The 17,761-nt window shown below is 35.5% G+C and overlaps 1 protein-coding gene across 4 annotated transcripts in view; it reads left to right on the top strand.

Moving 5' to 3' along the window:
- GRM1 (glutamate metabotropic receptor 1) overlaps positions 1 to 17,761 on the top strand; it is a 438,388-nt gene that overhangs the window by 309,840 nt on the left and 110,787 nt on the right. The gene's annotated exons all lie outside the window — the stretch shown is intronic.

The following is a 17,761-nucleotide window of genomic DNA, read 5'->3' as shown; positions in this document are numbered from 1 at the left end:
ACAGATGATTTAAATTGTCTGTGCCTTGGTTTTCACATTTGTAAAATTGGAATCATAATTGCTCTACCTACTTAATGGAGCTGTTGTAGACATCAGATGAGATAAAAAGATTTGCTTACCATCCTGTTGCTTTATAAACTTCAGTTATTCTTATAATCATCATTAGCCAGTGTTTTGCTTCCCTACTTTTCTTATGTTTCTTCAGCATATGCTTGTTTGTTACAATTCATTGAGTGGTATTAGAGTTTTTATCATGTGTCCACTGAAAATCCTGTTGTTTTTTTTTTTTTTTTCTATGAAAGACTCTTGGAAGCAACTCTCAATACTTGTCTCTAGGAAAAATGATGAGGCAGCAGAATGGTATAGTAAATAAAGTTCTGGGGCTTAATAGGCCCAGATTCTAGGCAACATACCTGAACTCTGACTAATTCAGTTTCCTTATCTATATAGCTGAGATCCTAATAACACCCCATTTCCAAGGCTATGGTAAAAGATAAAATGAGATAATCTTTGTGAAGTGCTTTGCAAAGCTTAAAGCTCTACACAAATGCTATTTATTAGTAGTAGTAGTACCAAAAATGCCTGCCAACTTAGAAAAACAAGAATAAAATAGATGAACAATTAGAAGCCTCATGATCAAGGATTGATAGATTGTATTGTTTAAATACTGTGAATTTCTATTTATCATGCTATTTCAAAGTAACAAGGTTAAATATGAAACTAGCTAAGAACAATAATAATAACTAGTGCTTATGTAGTGCCTTAAATTTTACACAGCACTTTATATGTGTTATCTCATTTAAAGCAATCTTGAGAGATAGAGATCATAGGAATTATTATCACTATTTTCCTCACGATGAAAGATAAGTTCAGAAAATTAAGAAATTTGCTTGTAGTCATATAACTAGAGTTACAGAATCTTAGATTTGAAAGGGACTTTGGCAGCCATCTAGTCCAATCCATATCTAAAAAAGATAATTCTACTGTAAGAGCACTGGCCCTGGAGTCAGGACGACCTGAGTTCAAATATGACCTCAAACACTTACTAGTGTTTGACAAATCGTTTAACTCCAATTGCTGACCTCCCCCAAAAAGGAATATATACTATACCATATAAAAGAAGTGGTCATACTCTCTGCCTGACAATTTCCATTGAGGAGAAAAATCATCAATTCCCAGCAGTTTTATTTCTGGACAGCTCTAATTATGACAAAGTGTTTTATTGACATTAAGTTGTTTGTGTGCAACTTCTACTCATTGACCCTGATTTCTGCCTCTAAGACTAAATTTAACAAGTTTAGGCCATTCATACTAATCTATTTTGTAAGGCAGAATTCTGATCTTCCTGCCACTCCTTACTCCCAACTTCCACCCTCTGATACTTGTTCTTCCCTCTTGGACCAAACAGATAAACCCTAATCTAAAGCTACTAAAATTTTTAAGCAGACAGGATTCAAAACCAGGATTTTTTGACTCTGAAGAATATGAGTTTCTGTGACACTTCAACTTGTAAGGATCATAGTTTGAGTTTATTTCTTTACTAGTGCTTAGCACAGTACTTGGAATGTAATAGGTGCTTGATAAATGTTTACTTATTGACTGGTTGACAATAGGCTAGTGGAAATAGAAGGAAGTTTGAATTTTTGTCATAATTCATGCTACAAAGGATTAGCTAATGTTTATATATGCACCTGTGCTGACATCTCATCTCACTATGTCTGAAGCAAGGCACTTAAGCCTATATTTGCTATTTTCCTGCCTTGTAGCAAGCAGTACTCTACAATTCTATGTCATATATAGAGATATATATGCATATCTATCCATCTTATCCATCTTATCTATCTATCTATCTATTTTTATAGCTATATATGTAGATAGTAGAAGAGTAATGAGCAGTTTTTCATGCCTGGGGAAAACAATGCAAAATTCATTAGGGCACCCAAGATGAAACATATCCACAAAATTAGCATTTTACTTTTTAAAAATTTTTCAATAATATTTTTATTTTATCCAAATATATGTAAAGATAGCTTTCAACATCCATTTTTGAAAGACTTTGTATTTCATATTTTTCTCCTTTCCTCTTTTCCCCTAGCATTCTGATAGAGGTTAAATACATGCAATTCTCTTAAACATATTTCCATACTTATCATGTTGTGCAAGAAAAATCATACCAAAAGGGAAAAAAACTCAAGAAAAAACAAACAAATAAAACAAAAAACAACAAAAGGTGAAAATACTATGCTTCAATCTACTTTCAGTCTCCTTAGTTCACTCTCTGGATGTGGATGGCATTTTGTATTCCAAGTCTATTGGAATTGCCTTGTATCAACATATGGTTGGGAAGAACCAAGATCATCACAACTGATCATCATATAATCTTGTTGTTACTATGTGCAATGTTTTCTTGGATCTGCTCACTTCCTTGAGCATCAATTAATGTAGGTCTTTTCAAGCTTTTCTGAAATCAGCCTGCTCATTCAAATGAGCATTTTAAGAATAGGATGCTATGAAGCTACACCTTGGAGAATAGAATAAAGTAGAATAAACCCAGATTATACTGGTTAGGAAAGTTAATTGTTAAATTGTTTTAGGATGAACATTTATATCTCAGAAATTGACAAATGCTACAAATCAGGACATAATTTCCTGTTTTTTGATTGTATAGAGCAGGGGTTCTCAAACTACATCCAGCAGGCCAAATTCAGCTGATTGAGGATATTTATGTGGCCGGTCCAGTTATGGCAAATGGGCTGAAGGGCGGAGACAGAGTGTGAGTTTTTGTTTTTACTATAGTACAACCCTCCAACAGTCTGAGGGACAGTGAACTGGCCCCTATTTAAGAAGTTTGAGGACCACTGGAGAGTGTATAATGGGAAGCACTTAAGAAAATGAAGAGAAAATGTTGATACTGAAAGTTACATTTTAAAAAATATATTGTGGGTACTTTTTTTTTCAGAGATCTGCTTGTTAAATATTTACCAACAAATTCTTAGTTGCTAACATTAATAGGTAGGGACAAGATAACAAGTGGGGCAGAGGAAGAGGAAAGAAGCAAAATCACCAACAGATGGCTTCCTATTTGAAGTTAATATTTATATGTTAACTAAGTTCAGTTGTTTTTAATCTGTTTCTATTCCTATACTTGAAATTTTGGTGCCTTAGGTCAAAGACCCATATGTGTTAACTTGTTAAACAAGTAGGGCAACTAAGTGACACAGTCTGTTTGGCTTGGAGGCAGAAAGATTCATCTTCCTAAATTCAAATCCGGATTCAAACACTGACTAGCTGTGTGACTCTAAGAAAATCACTTAACCTAGTCTGCCTCAGTTTCTTATCTGTCAAATAAGCTAAAGAAGAAAGGGGCAAGTATCTTTGCCAAGAAAACCCCAAATGAGGTCACACAAAGTTGGACAATACTGAAAAAGATTCAACAACAACAAAAAAAGTAATCTTATTTTGAGAATATTTTATTCTCAACAATTGTTTTAGTTTTAAAAATGAATGTTGAAAATAGTTTTTGCATGTAATTGGTGGAAAATAAAATATTAAATAAATTTTTTAAAAGAAAAAAATGTTTTACCCACAAAAGAGGCTATTAAAAAAACTGTCTCAGGATTTATTATTTTAGATATCATTATCATTTATGTGAAGAATATCACAAACTACTATAGAGTTTTCTATATAAACATTTGTAAGAATAGGTGTGAGGCACTTCTCAGATCAGCTGAAATGACAGGAAAAAGATAATGATAAATTTTGAAAGAGATATGGGAAAACTGGGACTCTAATACATTGATGGTGGAATTATAAACTGATTCAACTATTCTGAAAAGCAATTTTGAGTTATGACCCAAAGGACTATCAAATTGAGCATACCCTTTGATCCAGCAATATCTCTCCTGAGTTTATATCCCAAAGAAATCATTAAAAAGGGAAAAGAACCCACATATGCAAAAATGTTTGTAGTAGCCCTTTTTGTAATGCCAAGGAACTGGACACTGAGTGGATACCCATCAGTTGGGGAATGGATGAATTAAGTTATGGTATATAAATGTTGTGCAATATCATCGTTCTATAAAAAACAATCAGGAGGATGATTTCAGAGAGGCTGGAGAGACTTGAATGAATTGATGCTGAAGTCAGTAGAACCAAGAGAACATTATATCCAGCAATAAGATTATGTGAAAATCAATTCTGACCAATATGAATCTTTTCAACAATGAGGTGATTCGGGACAATTCTAATAGACTTGTGATGGAGAGAGTCATTTGCACCCAGAGAAAGGATTATGGGGACTGAGTGCAGATCACAATATAGTATTTTCACCTTTTTTTGTTGTGGTGATTTTTTGCTTGCTTATTTTTTTTCTCATTTCCTCCCCTTTTCATCTGATTTTTCTTGTGCAGCATAATGAAAGTGAAATTATGTTTAAAAGAATTGCACACGTTTAACCTATATTGGATTACTTGTTGTTTAGGGGGAGGGGAAATAGGGAGGGAGAAGGAAAATTTTGGAACACAATGTTTTGCAGGGGTGAATGCTGAAAACTATCTTTGCATGTATTTTCAAAAATAAAAAAGCTATTATCATTTTTAAAAAAATAATAGGTGTAAGGAAGTAGTATTAACTTTTTCCTACTTTTAATAGTTAAAACTTCTGTCATTTATTTTTGCCTTCCTTAATTGGGTCACCTCTGATGTTTTACAAAGTTTTTATATTGCATTTAGTTTCTATGGAAACCTTTATTGGGTTTAATCTCAAATGTCACAACCATTTAAATAAAGAGTATTTGCATGGGAGTCTCAATTTGATTGTTAAGGACCCTAAACCCAGATTGAATAATTTGGAAATCAATGTAGCTAATTAAGAAGTGGTGAGAAAATTTCTACACCCTCTTGTCAATTTGTCCTATTCTCTGACAAAGAAAATATCACTACTTAATTAGTTAAGGATATCAAGGGACTTGAGAGAGAGTATTGGCGTAGTGCTAAATGACCCTTCTAAGGCTAACTTCTAAACTGGTCACTTTAGGATAGTCTAGTACATGTCCTATTAAATCTTATTATTCGTAGCCTTCTCCCTCCTCCTCCACAGTTCATTTTTATGCATACTAAAAATATTCACTGACTTACAACATGGCCTTGTTGTAATGGATAGAGGGTTCACTTTGCAGTCAGACAGACCTAAGTTTGTGTCCTGCTCATACTGTCCATGAACAAATTACTCAGCATTTCTGTGCCTCAGACAGCTCTCTAAAATTATTAAATTATAGAGGAGCTGGTGATTTGTTTTTAAATAACTAGGAAATCTCAGTACTCCACTATCATCATTTCTGGGTCCATATGGTTCTCTCCCTCTGGAGGATTAGAGCAAGACCCAGACTTGCCTCCTTGCATTTGGGTTCAGTGTCTTATAACCTTGCAGCTGTATTCTTGTTCTTCTTCCCCCTTCAACAGGTGTAGTATTGGTCAAAATGATACAATTTCTCTTCAGATCCCACCTCAGACATACTAGCATGGCTTTGAGCAAATCAATTAGCCACCCTCAGCATCAGTTTCTTCCTACTATGGAGAGAAGTGCTATTATTAATAGAATGAATAATAATATTATTATTGCTAATAATATTATGAAATTACATAATTAAAAAGCACTTTACAAACTCTAAAATACTATATAAACATTTATTATTATTATTATCATCATAATTAATGAATCTTGGTCCAACATTTTTAGATAGCCCTTTGCAAAAATTTCCCCTACATGGGACTATACGGTTCTCTCTCCAGGATACTATGGCACCTTTACCTAGGTGCCATCGTCAATTAGGTCATGTGGCTTTCATCTTTCCTGGGGTTGTGTGGGTAAAAGGCATTGCCATTTCCTAATCATAGCTGCCATTAGTGATTCCCTGGGAGAAAGACTTTGTGGATGAAAAGGCTTCTCTGAATGCCCTCATCCAAAATCCTTTCCCACTGACTTCAGGGATTCATTTGGCTCTCAGCTCTTATAGTTCCAGTCAACTTTTCTGGCTCTGCTCCCTTTTGAAGACCGAGTATAAAGGGTTCAGCTAAGATCACTTATGACTCTAAACCAATCAAATCATCACTGAATGATGAGATTTAGTCACTCTTCCTCATGAGTCATACATAGATGGACTGATCAGCCACAGTTGGATACACTGTACCTTGATCCTAACATTGTGATATCATTGTTCTTCTCTGAGTACATTGGATGAACAGCAACAAACAGATGGTGTTCCTAAATTCCCTTCATGGAGTTATCCTCAATGACTTCATTTTGATATTAATGATTATCTCCTACCTTCCATAAAGAGAGATGATTCACATCTTAAATAGGTGCTTCTTTCCTTAACCTTGTCAAATTGTCCAGATGTACTCCTGGCTGGCCTTTTTTTAAGCTAATCTTGTGATTTCATTAGTATAATACATGGCCTGGACCAACCCATCTTAGCCATAAGTTAACTATAGAGTAGCAAGATTACTAACTTGTCCAAGATCAAAGGTTGCCAGTAACAGAGCCAGGATTTGAATCTACTTTTTCTAACTCAAAGGTCAGTCTTTTTTTTTTTTTTCAATATCTCACCCTTCTTTTCTGGAACTTTGAAATAGTTAAAAGAAAATAAGAAAATATAAAAATATGAAAATAAAGGTATTTAAAAGGTATAAAGAAAGGTTAAAGAAAGTGGAATTATACTAGAGAAGAGACAAAATGAGGGAGAATCTGAAATCTTATGGAGAATGATGAGTCTGTCTTTATTTCCATCCAATTCATATTACTTACAGCTTGAAGACTTTAGCTTATGAATAAAAAAAGATTTTTTGGTATTTGTTAAACCGTAAGACATGTCCCCTTCTGGAGTTTGGACTTTATCACTACAACTCTGATAAGTGGGTACTATTACCCACCTCTCTTTTGTAGATGAGGAAACTGAGGGAAAGAGAAATTATTATTTTTTTATTAATTTTTATAATTATAACATTTTTTTGACAATACATATGCATAGGTAATTTTTTTTTACAACATTATCCCTTGTACTTCCTTCTGTTCTAAATTTTTCCCCTCCTTCCCTCCACCCCCTCCCCTAGATGGCAGTTATTCCCATACATATTAAATATCTTATAGTATATCCTAAGTACAATATATATGTGCAGAACCGAATTTTGTTGTTGTTGTTGTTGCAAAGGAAGAAGAATTGTATTCAGGAAGGTAAAAATAACCTGGGAAGAAAAACAAACAAACAAACAAACAAAAAAATGCTCACAGTTTACACTCATTTCCCAGTGTTCCTTTTCTGGATGTAGCTGATTCTGTCCATCATTGATCAATTAGAATTGGATTAGCTCTTCTCTATGTTGAAGATATCCACTTCCATCAGAATATATCCTCATACAGTATCATTGCTGAAGTGTATAATGATCTAGTTTTGCTCGTTTCACTCAGCATCAATTCATGTAAGTCTATCCAAGCTTCTTTGTATTCCTCCTGTTGGTCATTTCTTACAAAACAATAATATTCCATAACATTCATATACCATAATTTACCCAACCATTCTCCAATTGATGGACATCCATTCATCTTCCAGCTTCTAGCCATTACAAAAAGGGCTGCCACCAACATTTTGGCACATACAGGTCCCTTTCCCTTCTTTAGGATTTCTTTGGGATATAAGCCCAGTAGTAGCACTGCTGGGTCAAAGGGTATGCACATTTTGATAACTTTTTGGGCATAATTCCAGATTGCTCTCCAGAATGGTTGGATTCTTTCACAACTCCACCAACAATGCATCAGTATCCCAGTTTTCCCACAGCCCTTCCAACATTCATCATTATTTGTTCCTGTCATCTTAGCCAATCTGACAGGTGTGTAATGATATCTCAGAATTGTCTTAATTTGAATTTCTCTGATCAATAGTGATTTGGAACACTCTTTCATATGAGTGGAAATAGTTTTAATTTCATCATCTGAAAATTGTCTATTCATATCCTTTGACCATTTATCAATTGGAGAATGGCTTGATTTCTTATAAATTAAAGTCAATTCTCTGTATATTTTGGAGATGAGGCCTTTATCACAACCTTTACCTGTAAAAATGTTTTCCCAATTTGTTACTTCCCTTCTAATCTTGTTTGCATTAGTTTTGTTTGTGCAAAAACTTTTTAATTTGGTGTAATCAAAATTTTCTATTTTGTGATCAATAATGGTCTCTAGTTCTCCTTTGGACACAAATTCCTTCCTCCTCCACAAGTCTGAGAGGTAAACTATCCTATGTTCCTCTAATTTATTTATGATTTCATTCTTTATGTCTAAATCTTGGACCCATTTTGATCTTATCTTAGTATGTGGTGTTAAATGTGGGTCCATGCCTAGTTTCTGCCATGGGAAAGAGAAATTAAATGACTTGCCCAGTATTTGAGACATGATTTGAATCCATGTCTTAGTACTACATCGACTGCTTCACATAGCAACCTGTCAGTGTAGGCAGTTAACCTTTCAGCCAATATAATATAATTAAAGAAAATTTTAGAGGAAGAAAAAAACCTGTCTTTTGACTCCCTGTATATTCCATTCAATTTAACAAGCATTTTTAAGTGCCTCATATGTGCCAAAGGCAAATAGGTCATTGGGCTTGCAGTCAAGAAGATCTGAATTCAAATCCAGTCTCAGGCACTTAATAGCTATATAATGTTGGTGAAATCATTTAACCTCTGTTTGCCTTAAACTACCATAGAAGAAAATTGCAAGCCACTCCAGTTTCTTTGCTAAGAAAACCCCATGAACAATACGTTCCATGGTATCAGAATTAGACACAACTGAGAAGTTAAACAATAACAACAACATGTGCTAGATAAGATGACAGGTCCTATGGATACAAAACCCTATATTCTCTGCCTTCAAGGAGGGGAAAACAATAGGCATACAACACTTAGTTATAAAATAATAGTCATATGGATCTGCACTCTCATGGATTCAAGAATTCTCTCCAGAGATACAAGATAAGATGCTCATCTTGTATATCCTTTGTGCATGTCATCCCATAAATTCACCAAAGGAGGTCTTACTCCAGACATTCCAAAGTGTTACTCTGGCTTTCCACATGTCATCCCTTGCTCTTGTCATATGAATAACTCATCAGTTCATCTTCCCTTATTGAGTAATGGGAAGATGAGAGAGATTAGGATGGGGTTTTCCAGCTAGGAACAATTTTCACAAAGGTAAGTGTACATGGCATAATTTCATAACATTATGTGCTTAGCTTTTAGTCTGTATTTTATGACTCCTTCAACTAAAAAATCAATAGCATGAAATCAAGTGGCCAACGATCACTCTTGGTTTTTCAAAGGTAACTTCTGGGACAGGTTTATATGCAGATACCATAGAACTTGAGCTTTAGAGATCTCTTGGCATTGAAAGTTGTCAACTGCAGTGGACTAAGCTGTGATTAGACATCTATATTAAATTCAGTTGGTATATGACAAGAATCACCAGGTAGTCTTAAAAAGGGGAGGGAGACAAACCAGTCCAAATTGGAAGGGGATCTGATCAAGGCTCCCCTGCGGATCATAATGGGACCAGGCCTTTAACCTTCCAAACTAAGTGAGATAGGGAGACATTTTTGTTTTTTTGTTTTTAAGATAACTCTATCTTTGAATTGGCTTTTAATATTATTTAATTTTCTACGGCTTAATTTTTCTTTTACTCCCTAAAAGCTGAATGAATGATTGAAAGCAATAATGGAAAGCATTGAACTAATCTTCTGAGATATAAATATAAAAGAAACCTTAGTTAGTATGTGTTTACATACTAATGGTGGACAGAACATACTTAGGGGCTTATGGAACAAGGAAGATGTCTTCCAAGTTACCAAAATAATGAGTGGGTCTAATGGAGAGAAATTTGACACACCCTATGCAGGAAAAACAACAAAATGGATTCTAGAGCTGAAAAGGGGGCTGGAAGGAAGTAAAGAAGAGGAAGTGGAGGAAGTAGCCCTCCAAAAAGAAGATGAAAAACTGAAGCATGTCTGGTGCTTTCCTGAAATAGTACTTTAGGAGAAAGTTATCTTTTAGGATAATACAGCCCTAGGTTAAAATTTCCTTCCTTCCTTCAAGGAGGAAGGAAGTGAAATAATTAAAGTCCACTTTAATTCCCTTATTTCTCTTCCCTTGCCCCAAAACATTTCCTGTATGCTTTTTCTTGGTTCACTAAAGGTATTTGTGAGGGAAGGGGAAGTATGGTGTGGGAGATAACAGAAACAAATTTCCCAGTCAATATTTCTCTCCATTCTCCTCCATACTAGTAATTTGTCATGTGGCTCAGTACAGAAAGATGCTTGCAAAAAGAAAGAAAGAACAGAAAAGCATATGTTTGAAAATGCTGTCAGTATATGACTACCAATCAATCTAAATGTACTGAATCCACTCCAAAGACTTCGACTCCAGGCTTTTTTTCCCCTCTACATATTGCCTTCAAAGTTGACTCTGATTCAAACTGTATGCTTTCGTGGGCCGAAATCAGGTTGAAGCAGTGAAGGAGAAAGTAATGCACCTGTGTGTGAGCAATCTGCAATTGGTTGAGTTGGAGAAATAGCCTGTGATACAGAAAAAAAAAAAGCTAAGGAAAAGGGAGAGGGGAATTTTAAGATTTCTCAAAGTCAGAGTCATCTTGAAGCTGAATGGTGAAATAGGCTTGTTTCAGTGTTTTCTCTCCCTTGTTTTGATGTCTCTAGCCTGCATTTTTCTGTCCTCTTTGTGTATCCTTCTGCCTAAATCCTAGACAACTCTGGTGGGACTACCCTCCCTACCTTGTAATCCTAAAGTATCTTAGCCCTCCTCTATGACGGAAAAATTTACCTGTCTTTTAACTCAAAGAGCCCTATTCTTTGCTTTTTAAAATAGTTATACTCTAAAATAATCTATTAGGAGAATAATGTAGTTGCTAATTTGTTCATGAAAGAGAAGTTTTCTTCAGATACCTCATTCTTTCTGACTATACTCTCACCCTTATTTAACCCTATTCATATCCATAATATTTCTAAGATAAGGTAAGTATATTTTAACTGTTACCTTATGGAAAGAATACATTGGCCCAATATTGATTAGCCTCAAAAAAGCAATTCTAATGATGAAAACAGTAGACCAGGCAGTGTACCCCAGACCTCTGACATGTTTTAAAGCATGTCCAACACCTTATAAATTATAACGCCTATAGGAAGTCAGTCAGTCAGTCAATAAGCATTTTTAAATGTGGTTATTATGTGCCAGACATCATGCTAAACCTTAGGCATATGAAGAAAAAGCAAAAATAGTCTGCAATTTCAAGAAGCTTATGTTCTAAATGGGGAAACAACATACAAACAACTATGTATAAGATATACAATATAAAGAGGACAGAGAAAGAAGAACCAAGGAATGTGTGTGACCCTGTAACTTTTAGAAAGTAGGATTTTGTAGAGTCTTGAAGGAAATTAGGATAACTAGGAGATGAAAGTGAAGAGAGAGAGCATTTTAGGTAGGAGAGATAGCCATTGAGTATGCACAGAATTAGGAGATGGAGTTTTGTATGTGAGGAATAGCAAGAAAACTAATAGAGGTCACATAGTGAAGCAAAGTTCTTATATGAACTTGTAAGGCTCTTCTGAGGCTCAAATGAGATCATGTATCTAATTTGGCATGACATAAATATAGAAGCCTCAGTTTTATATAAACCCGGGTTGTTATTCTTATACTTATTAATGTGACTTTAGATAACCTTGATACATCATTTCTTTGAACCTCAGTTTTCCCATTTTTAAAATGAAGGTAATTTACTAAAATTGACCTCCAAGATTCCTTCTAACTTTGAATATGTGACATGATTCTGATGAGGTTTGGCACAGGGCAGAGAGTTGTGGGAACCCCTTCTTGTTCGCACAGGTCCTTTGTAAATGGATTTATGAACCTGAAAAGTTAGACTGGCAAAAAAGAAATTTATTGGCACTGGGAAGTCAGCTTTTGCTAGGAAGCTGACTTCCTTAGTGGCAAAGTCTTGACCGAAAAGTAAGTCTAGCAGAGGAGTCCTGGCAGAAAGAGAGAGATAAAGTTCTTAGCAGAGAAATCCTGACAAAGAGGTAAAGAGAGGTGCGGTCCTGTTAGAGAGATAAAGAGGGTTAACACTGAAAAGAGAATGTATTTTCAGTGGGCAGAGGGTCCTCAATGGCAGCTATACCAAGGAGAGAGAGAAAGGGAGAGAGAGAGAGAAGATGGCCTGGCATGCCCTGCTTTTGGCCCTCTGCAAGGAATGAGCCCCAAAGTTGTTTTTTAAAAGAGATCTGAGACTGAAGTTTTAATTGAATGAGATTATTGCTCCCAGTCCTAGATTTCCAGTGGAATGGGGCAGCTTACTAGGTAAGAGTGGTGGAGCCAATTTTCAGCTCAATAGAGGTCAATAGAAATCTAGTTCTCCAGCTCTAAATTACAAAGAAAATGAAAAGGTAAAATAAGCATCAGAAGTGGACTATAGAAATAGATTCAGAGAGCAATACAGTTAATAAAGAAAAGGGTTTGGAAAAATATGCCATGAGATATGAGTATGCCATTGATGGGCAGGCTAAATCCATACAGGAGTTTAGCAGACTAATCAGTTAGTTGTAATAAGAAGAAAGAGGCCATTAACTCGAAAATGTTATATAATGGGGAGAGAGTACCTCATAGCACTCTTAGTCTTGAAAAGGACGCAGCAAAGATCTTCATCATAAGCACATCTTTTATGGGGAAATATAACCTTGGAGCTTTTTCAGAAGAGGGCAAGAAGTACCAGAGAAGAGATGGGGAGATAAAGGAGGTATATTGATATTGAGACTGTTTTAAAGATATTCTGGGAAAACTTGGATCTCATCAGGACTTAAACAGCCTGGGAAGTTCCTGTCATACATATCTTAAAGATGCTAATCAAGGTAGTCTGGGAAAATCATGGTTGCCTTAACTATGGTAATAAAAGACTGGGAAACTAAGTTCCCAGGATAAGCATTTTAGCATTTCCTAAAAAAAAAGAGTAAGAATAAACTGACTTCAGAATTCAAATCATTTCCTCCTCCAAGTATTATCATACCCAGCAGAACCATTATGATTAAGGTCAGCTTCCAAATAGCAGCACTGTCTGTATGCAGCCCCAGCACAGATTATTGCCCTCCTCCAGGCTACTGACTGCAGATGCTGCCTTCCATATTTCACCCAGCCACAAGGCAGCTGCTATAAACTTCTTTTGCTAAGCACCTTGGAAAACTTGTGGGACTAATTTGGGACATATTTTGATAAGGCAAAGCCTTGCTGAACTCCTCAAACAATGCCATAAAGGTAACTAGCAACTCTATCTACACTTAGGACCAACCTTGTTATAGAAAATTCTGAAATGCCAGCTGGAACATTCTGAAAATTCAATGATTTTGTATTATCCTTAATAATAAAATTCCATTCTCATTATCTATAGCATTAATGTTAGTGAAAATATTTATATAGGACCCACTCAATGTCCTCCAGACATATTAAGATCTCATGTGTGTATAAGCATACACATGTCAATTCCCTTCACCATATCTCAACAGGGCAACTATGTTAGGAGAACTAACAGTTTCAGAACAACTTGTCCTTTTCCCTTTCTGTCACAAAGCTTTGTAACCTTGGATGTTATTGAAATTTTCTTAATCCATTATGGAGGCCTTTTTTTCCTTATCTGTAGGTCGGATGATCTTCAAAGCTTTGATTGTCTGTCTTCAAAGTCTATTATTGTCTGGATCTTTCATCTTCTCCCCCACTCCACTTCCCAAACCATTTTTCCTAGCTATAGATATCATCCAGCTTCTCTGCTGTCTGTATCATTCTCATGTTTTACAGTCTGCTCAGCTCCCCTGGATGTCTGCTCCTGCTGAGATCAGAGAAATTGTCAGGAATCTAGCTTGCCCTTTTCCTGATTCCTCCCTTAGGAGATTAAGGCCTGATTACTCCTGCTGCAGACAGAGCAAGACATACTGTGGCCTCCATTGCTTTCTATCTTTGGTACAGCAGAGTGGGCACTGAGGTGAAAAAAGACAATGGGCATAATTGGGCCTTTGGCTAGCCTTAAGAGAAGACAAGGCAGATAGCCTCATTTGGCAGGATCTGAGAGGTCCACAAATCTTTCTTTTATGGTCCTGCTGGAGTACCTGCCTTTTCCATATAGTTCCCTTCTTTATTTTTAACATATAGTTAAGACTTGCTTATAATGCAAATGGAATCTAAGAAGGTGATCCATGAACTAGTCTGATCAGTTAGCTAAGCTTTGAGAGAATGAGAAGTGTTGTTATTGTTCAGCTGTTTCAGTTGGATCTGACTCTTCATGATGCTGTGTGGGATTTTCTTAGCAATTTGATAGGGGGATCCACAGATCATGAAAGGTTTGAACATAAGGCATAGGAATACATGGGTAGGCAGAGTAACATGAAAATAGAGGACAGGGGTCCACAGAAATCACAAGATTATCAGGAGATAACCCCAGAGGGAGAAAGGAAGAGACTTAGCAAAGTTGCTAATAGAAAAATTCTGGGACAGTCACTAACATAACTGGAACTAGGAGCTGGCATGAAATTAGAAAATGCTGAAAACAGAAGCCCAGGACAGACTTGAAGATTTGGATCCTACTTCAGATACTTACTAACTGTGGGAATCTGGGCAAAATATTCAATCTCTCTATGTTTAATCATTCAATGTTAATAAGGGAATTAGATGGCACAATGATTAAGTATTAGACTTGGAATAGAAAAGAAGTTCAAAATCTGCCTCAAGCACAAGCTGTATGGACAAATAACCTCTCAGTCTCAGTTTCCTCATCTATAAAATGGGTATTTTTTGAGTGAAAATTGAGATGATATATCTAACATGCTTTGCAAGCCTTAAAACTTAATATAATAATATATGATACTGCAATTTTCAGTGCTTTAAATGTTAACTCATTTGACTTTCATAACAATCTTGTGAGTTAGATAATATCATTATTATATTGTTATTATCATTTTACACATAAGAAAACTAAGGCTGACAGAGGTTAAGTGGTTTGCCTTGAGTCACACAATTAGTAAGTATCTGAGGTAGTATTTAAATCCTATACCTTACTACACTTTTGGATTTGCTCTGAACTCATGGCATCTGCTGTGTTCACTCAAGAAAGGTAGGAAGAAGTTCAGAAAAGGCGTGATTGATGGCTAAAGACAAAAGTCTCATAAAATACAGGTAAACACAGAATCTCAGGGTTGGAACCTAATGCCGAGGTCATCCAGTCCAACTGGTACCTTAAAAAAGATCCTCTCTATGACAGCTCCATCAAGTTCACTGCTTGAAGATCTCATGTGAAGGAGAATTTCCTACTTCATGAAGTTGTCTATTCCACTTGGGTATTGTTTTATTGTTAAAAAGCCCAAAGCTGCTTCTCTGCAATGTCCACATATTGCTCATAAATTTGATCTCAGAAGACAAGTAAAATACATCTAATCCCTTTTGCTTGTGGCAATTCTCCAAATAATTACATTCAGCTCTCATATATCCTCTAATCATTTCCAAGTAAATATGCCCTAGTTCATCAACTGATCCTTAGAGAATTCTTAGTCTCAAGTCTCCTCATTATTCTGAATTCCTTCCTCTGGAGACCTTCCAGTTTGTCCCAAATGTGGTACCCAGAGCAGAATTCAGGACTCCACATGTGGTCTGAAGAGGGAATAGTGAAGCAGGATCACTATTGGCTTCATTCTGGACCTCTGTTTATTTTCTTAGTGTGGAATGGGATTATTTAAACATTTTTGACTACCATGTGACAAATGAGAGAATATAAATGAAGCAATTTGTAAACTATAAAGTACTAGATAAATGTTATCATCATCATCATTTTTAATAATAAATACATCCAATTTTCAGTCTATTTAAACCCCAGGACTCTTTAAAAAAAAAAAAAAAAACTTGCTTGTCTTGCTTCAAGTATTCTGAACTCTATAGCTGATATTTTTAACCTGGATAGGACTTTACATTTATATCTATTCAATTTATATTTTTAGACGAAGCCTGTCAAAATCCTTCTGGAGTCTGTCTATCATCAACCATATTGATTTAACCTCTCAGCTTTCTGTTATTTGTGGATTTAATAACCATGTGATCCATACTTTCATCCAATTGAGCACTCATTAATCCTTCTCTAATTAAATGACATATTTCTTATTCTCCATGATTTTTCTTTTATTTATTTATTTATTATTATTAATTTTATAACTATAACTTTTTTTTGACAGTACATATGCATAGGTATTTTCCCCCATTATCCCTTGTACTCCCTTCTGTTCAGAATTTTTCCTCTCCTTCCCACCACGCCCTCCCCTAGATGGCAGGCATTCCCATACATATTAAATATCTTATAGTATATCCTAGGTACAATATATATGTGCAGAACCGAATTTTGTTGTTGTTGTTGCAAAGGAAGAATTGTATTCGGAAGGTAAAAATCATCTGGGAAGAAAAACAAACAAACAAAAATGCTCACAGTTTACACTCATTTCCCAGTGTTCCTTTTCGGAGTGTAGCTTATTCTGTATATCATTGATCAATTGGAATTGGATTAGCCCTTCTCTATGTTGAAGATATCCACTTCCATCAGAATACATCCTCATACAGTATCATTGTTGAAGTGTATAATGATCTCGTAGTTCTGCTCGTTTCACTCAGCATCAGTTGATGTAAGTCTCTCCAAGCCTCTCTGTATTCCTCCTGTTGGTCATTTCTTACAAAACAATAATATTCCATAACATTCATATACCATTATTTACCCAACCATTTTCCAGTTGATGGACATCCAAGCATTTTCCAGTTTCTAGCCACTACAAAAAAGGGCTGCCACAAACATTTTGGCACGTACAGGTCCCTTTCCCTTCTTTAGTATTTCCTTGGGATATAAGTCCAGTAGTAGCACTGCTGGGTCAAAGGGTATGCACATTTTGATAACTTTTTGGGCATAATTCCAGATTGCTCTCCAGAATGGTTGGATTCTTTCACAACTCCACCAACAATGCATCAGTGTCCCAGTTTTCCCACATCCCCTCCAACATTCATCATTATTTGTTCCTGTCATCTTAGCCAATCTGACAGGTGTGTAGTGGTATCTCAGAGTTGTCTTAATTTGCATTTCTCTGATCAATAGTGATTTGGAACACTCTTTCATATGAGTAGAAATAGTTTTAATTTCATCATCTGAAAATTGTCTATTCATATCCTTTGACCATTTATCAATTGGAGAATGGCTTGATTTCTTAAAATTAAAGTCAATTCTCTATATATTTTGGAGATGAGGGCTTTATCAGAACCTTTACCTGTAAAAATGTTTTCCCAATTTGTTACTTCCCTTCTAATCTTGTTTGCATTAGTTTTATTTATGCAAAAACTTTTTAATTTGATGTAATCAAAATTTTCTATTTTGTGATCAATAATGATCTCTAGTTCTCCTTTGGACACAAATTCCTTCCTCCTCTACAAGTCTAAGAGGTAAACTATCCTATGTTCCTCTAATTTATTTATGATCTCGTTCTTTATGCCTAAATCTTGGACCCATTTTGATCTTATCTTAGTATGTGGTGTTAAATGTGGGTCCATGCCTAGTTTCTGCCATACTAATTTCCAGTTTTCCCAGCAGTTTTTGTCAAAAAATGAATTCTTATCCCAAAAGTTGGGATCTTTGGGTTTGTCAAACACTA

The sequence above is a fragment of the Sminthopsis crassicaudata genome, chromosome 4 (genome assembly GCF_048593235.1).
Source record: "Sminthopsis crassicaudata isolate SCR6 chromosome 4, ASM4859323v1, whole genome shotgun sequence".
In the NCBI taxonomy this organism is placed as follows: Eukaryota; Metazoa; Chordata; class Mammalia; order Dasyuromorphia; family Dasyuridae; genus Sminthopsis; species Sminthopsis crassicaudata.
The sequence above is the reverse complement of the archived record's forward strand: the minus strand, read 5'-3'. Positions and strand labels throughout refer to the sequence as shown.